Consider the following 6,070-nt stretch of genomic DNA (forward strand, 5'->3'; position numbering starts at 1 on the left):
TGAATTTAAAGAAACGGATAAAATATTTCAAATTCACGTTTCTGACCTTGGCTGTAGAATATTCACTATGTATTAATTACAGCGCATATGTATAAATGCAGTAACAAAGCACATAATCGTGCTGATAAATGTAAAGTTTCAGGTGCATTTAATTTGCCCTGAACTGACCAGTTCTACTGTGGACCTGAAATTGCCAAAAAGGTTGGAAAGTATGGATGCTCTGGGGCTGTAAAGGAGAACCCTATAGCTTTTCACAGCTTCTGGTCTCTGTGGTCCAAAATGGATTTCCAATATGTTTGAAGACACAGCAGAGGAGCCTTCATGAATATATGGATCTGAACAGGCAATGCGTGGTTGGATGTATTTTTTTCTTGTTAGTTCCCCAACATTGCAATTTGTTCTTGTGTCATCCAGTAACTTTACAGGAGGCCCTTAACGAACATGACATTCAGAATTGCTTTGCATTGTACATTGTCTAAGTGTTTCAAGAAAAGCAATTATGTACTTTGTGTCAATGACCACAGATGTATGTTTCATTGACATAATACTGCAACTCTGATATGCTTGTTACGTGTCCACATTCCGCATTATAGAGTGTGTATGAGCTTGTATGTCAGTCTAAAGGTAGTTTTATGTAGTTTTACATTGTTAATATACAACTTTTTCCAAGAATCAAGGTTGTTAATTTATTTTATGCAAAATGTATCAGTGTCTACTCAGAACATTTATCACCTGTGACTGTAAATTATAAATGTAAATTAGAGCCAAGATATTTTGCCCAAACATCCCGCTTGGGGTGCCTTGCGACGGACTGGCGTCCCGTCCTGGGTGTGTCCCCTTCCCCCTCTGGCCTTACGCCCTGTGTTGCCGGGTAGGCTCCGGTTCCCCGTGACCCCGTAAGGGACAAGCGGTTCTGAAGGTGTGTGTGTGTGTGTGTGTATTTTGCCCAAACAAAATGATGAACTACATGACTTTCACAATATGGAGTATAGTAACGCGCGCACACACACACACACACACACACACACACACACACACACACACACACACTTTCTGAACCGCTAGTCCCATACAGGGTTGCGGGGAACCGGAGCCTACCCAGCAACACAGGGCGTAAGGCCAGAGGGGGAGGGGACACACCCAGGACGGGGGGTATAGTAACGTTTATTGAAAAATATCAGAAATAACAATGAACACGTGTTCAGTCTAAGGAAACAAGTAGAGGACAGAACATTCTGGAGACACCCTCTGTGGTTGGCATGAGTGGATATCAAATCAGTTGCACTTAACATCAAAGATTGTTCAGCATTTGCTTGTGCATATAAAATTAAATTAAATGTAAATTGTGTCACTGTTTAAATACAATCAGACTTACTCATCTGTTATTTAATTATGGAATGTTGATTTTTGACATGTGGCTATGTAGTTCTTATTACAACAATGTTAGCTACAGCTAGTTTAGCTGTTATTCATACAGCACCTCATAGTTATGACACTGAATAATGCCTCTATGCTTGTTTAAGCAATACTGAAATACTGAAAATGAAATTTTCAGGCATTTAATGCAGTATCTAGAATAGCCATAACACCAACAAGATCACCATAAATAAAACCTAAAATAACACTTGTTTGCCCTAATTAAATCTGATACCTGATTCTGGTATGAGAGTCAGGAGTACAGTTTTTTGCTGGAAGCAATATGAGAGTATGGAAAAGGTAAAAAATTAAATTTGTGTTTAATTGGTTTAAGTAATAAATTGCATAATTGAAATTATTTCAATAACTTTAATATCGCAAATTTATAGAAGTAGGATCTTGCATATTTTAACAGCTTTTTGTCTAATGGAGGTCAAAGTACTCCAGTATGGAGGACTCAGTATGCACCTTTATTATTGTGTGAATTAAACACAAGTTTGTGTTTCCTTAAAGAGTGTATGTATCACATATCAGTTGTCCAAAACCTGTAATTATATTACAAGTTTAACTCTGCTAGGTTTTCATTTACAGATGTAAGCATGTTTCAGCCCCTTCCAGACAAATGACTTCAAGATTTAGGGTGTTGACTTTGTGTCACAACTGAGGAACACATCAAGAATAGGATGACCATGACTGGATTCTTGAAATGACATCCGTTTCAAACAACTGTATTGAAAACTAGGATAATTATGAATAATAATTGTGTGGCAAAGCTGTAATCTGTGAATCACACAATGGGTTAGCAACAGATTTGCTGAGCTCTGTTATGCTTCCTTTAGTGTTAATATTAACAGCTAGTAAAGAAAAGTTGTAATGAAGCAAAATATGCTTCAATAAAATGATATGCATGCAACGATCTTTGGTATCCGGCACAATCATTTTCATGCTATAACTAGTATACCATTTCAGCCTGATTGTAAGATGCATAAGCTGCTATGGCAGTTACAGTTATACCAGTCTAATACAAAGAGTTAAAAGATAATTATTCCAATAATGATTTCTGAATTAGTATCGGAGATTGTTAGGTAATCTGCCACTCATTTTGTCATGGCCTGCTTTAAGGACACAATCACCCCTGACTAAACACCCTAAATCTGTCCATATTGTGTTTTTTTAAACACACAACTGTCTTCTGTGTCTTGCACAGAGGATGCACACATATCTGTCAATGTATGTGACTGTTCACCTGTATACCATACTCAATTCAAAAGTGTTTACTAGAGCTAGCAACGCATTCAATAACTATATAATGGCAATGTTTATTATGAACAGTATCGACTGATTGTTGTCACTGTGTCATGCAAGCTGAACTGTGTGTATTATAAAACAAATAAATAAAACAAGTTAACTACTCTTCATTTTGAAAATAAAATGAATGTTCAAAGGGCCCTCCTACCTGCTCCTTTAGGAAGAACCAAAATACTGTGATGTTTTTCTCTTATGGACTGTCATCCATAGCCTTCCTTTTCTTTCTCTGTGTTCAACAGATTTTATCAGTTTTCTCTCCTGCAACACCTGTAAACAATATATTTTGTATTTTTACTGCTACTATTATGTAGCTTAGACCAAAACATAAAATCATATATCATGTTTTACAACACAGCATAACAGGAGCATCACCTATAAATTCACATTCATTCTCATTACATTTTCCTGTAAACCTAATCATACCCTCATAAAAATGTATGATGTAAATTTTTGGTTTTATTAGTTTGGCAGTATATTTTAATAATAATGGAATAAATGGAATTCGGTTTCAGACTTTTATACTAACCAAAGATACTCTTAGCAACTGATTAGGTAACAATTTTTTGAATTTCTTTAAAACTGGGGGATGTTAGACACCAAAGTACTTCAAGGGCAGGGGAAGACAGTGGCCCTGAAACAGCAATTTTAAAATATTTCAGTCATTAATGATTTGATTAAACCTAGAACAACAAAACTATATGTGGACTCTTCAAAACCTTCGCATGTTGTACAGCTGTTGCACAGAAATCATAAAAACTTTGCTCACCATATTTCAACGTACATTATAAAATACTCTTTAAAAAGCATTCATTAATTACTGATGGATACAATGAACATTATCTATTCCATGACAAAGATGACAAATCTTTAATCAAAAGACAAAACTAATGGCATTCTGAACTTGAGGCTTTGTTTGAATTTGTTGCCTGTGCGAGTCTGTGGGAGGTCTCGACGCTGCACCCCCAGCCCCCGTTCCCCACTCCCTCTTAGCACATTCCAGTTGAAAGTTAATTGGATGGGGAGAGGTCTGCGGCGGGATGCACTGAGGCCCATTAGTGATTCCCTGTCGGATGGTGAGCAACGAGGATCACAGACTCACAGATAGGCGGATTAAAATAATCAATAGACTTCGCATACCTCGACACACACACACACACACAATAATTAGTCACCAATCATTGTGCCTACGTAGCTGAATGGGCCTTCTTTTTTACATACATCTGCACACACAAACACAAGCCCTTACATGAGAGACAATAGTTACAAATGACTGTACAGAAGAGTAAGAAAAAGGTCAAAGGAATGTTGAATACTTGCCGTTATACTGTGGATGTGCACACCCTCCAACACTTATATGCAAGCAGGTCTACAAACACACTAGTCGAATCTGATGACACAGATCATGGGTGTGCAGATGAATAAATTCATTGCACATCACGCTGATGTATATATGAGTGACCCATTGTAAGTAGCGTATCTAGCAGTGTAAGTCGCCTTGGTAAATAAGGTGTGTGGGCTCATAACACTACATAGAGTTCACTGGAAGTTGCTTTGGACAAAAGCGTCTACTAAATAAATGTAAACTAGAACGAGAACATACCATAAGAACCAAGTGACTGCATTTGTAGATTAAATGAAAAAAAACTACAGATAAAATGTATTTAAATGCATTATTTAAAAGTTCTCTTAAATATATTTTGTCCAACATTAATGTGTTTATCATTTTCTACACATTTCGGAAATTACCACACATATGCATAATAAGAATCCCAAATCCCAAGAAAGAAGCTAAATGATGTGTCATTTTAATGTAATCATATTGCACAAAATAAGATTTATCTAATTCAAGTTCAAATGGTTTCATTTAATGCAGCAATTTATTTGACAAAAGAAAAGGCATTTTTAAAATGTTACATATTAAGACAAATCATCCGCTCCTTTTTACACATGTATCATTTTGTGCAGTATTTTTAAATTGTATCAGTTTTATCTTATCTTGCACTAAATTTTTTGTGTCCTTTTCCGCAAAAACCGGCCTAGTATTAAACGTTTAAGGGTAATGAACTGGAAATATGAAAGGTCGGCAATGCTTCTGTTATCGAATCATTTTATTCGGATAAAAATGTAAATAGAGAGAATGATATCTTACGGTTTTGTTGTTTTAATACATATTTGCTTGACATATTCACGGGAGAAATGACACGTAACGCCGCTTTTCTGCAGGAGTTATTTCTCCTGAATGTTAAGTTAGGTATACCTATTTCCATAAAGCCGAATGTAATGAATGAATGGATGAATAATGGATTAAATAATGAAAATCAATCATTTTATCACACTTCTCGTCTTGCAACAGTCTTCTCTATCAGCTGCTGTGACACACGGGCTACTTCGTGTGGTAAACGCACAGCAGCACCGTTCTATTAACTCGCTCGTTTTGGGTAGAGTTTGCGTTTCATATAATTTTTTCGCACGAGCACCACTTCGTTTTAGCGGCCACACTTCTGTGTCAGATTCTTCGCTGTATGTGAGGCTGTGGATACGCAGCGCGGCGAGCCGGAGAGCGACGCTGCGCAGCGAGTCGGACCTCCTGGAGAATGTTCTAGACAACGAGGACCCCTACCGTTTACTGCCCGGGGAGCTGCTGTTCCACCTATTCGAACGCGGCCGGGTGCTTAAATTCATATACTGAAACCGTTTTCAGTTCTCCGACCGTTACTGAACCTCGGAAATTAACAAATGTGAGTTTATTCAACCAATTGGGAAAAGTCCGAATTGGGCATCGTAGAACTAAGTACATGAATATTCAACTAAATATAAACGCCGTATCATAATGTCGTTCGAAACAAAAATGCCTAACGGAACGCTCCCATATATTTGTGTAGTTCAAAATATAAAAACAGACTTCTGTTTTAGGCTAAAATAGAAGTCTGTTTTTTATATTTTGGACTACAAAAATATGGAAGCGTTCCGTATTTTGACTAAATGTCATATAGCTCAGTCAGTGTGGGACAGCGTCTAATTCATGCAAATAAAAAAATACAGAATGAAATACGTTTACACGTCGTTGTGTTGTTATTTGTGTACCTCTCTGCTATTAACAGCCGAAAAGTCAAAAATAAATGTCAGAGCCATTTTTTCCATAAGATACGGGGGGGGGGGCATTTTAGTTTGCATTCTTCCGAGACATTCAAAATGTGCATTGATACCATTTGGTGAAACGCCACTGCACTGGGGTAGCGCCGTTCCATTGTGCATCTGTTTCCCGAGCGGAGCCAAAATGGCGGCCGTTTCTCGGTTTATCCTCTATTTCTAAGGAACGCGGAGGGCGCCAGGCGCTGCAGTGCGC

The sequence above is a fragment of the Scleropages formosus genome, chromosome 22 (genome assembly GCF_900964775.1).
Source record: "Scleropages formosus chromosome 22, fSclFor1.1, whole genome shotgun sequence".
Taxonomy (NCBI): Eukaryota; Metazoa; Chordata; class Actinopteri; order Osteoglossiformes; family Osteoglossidae; genus Scleropages; species Scleropages formosus.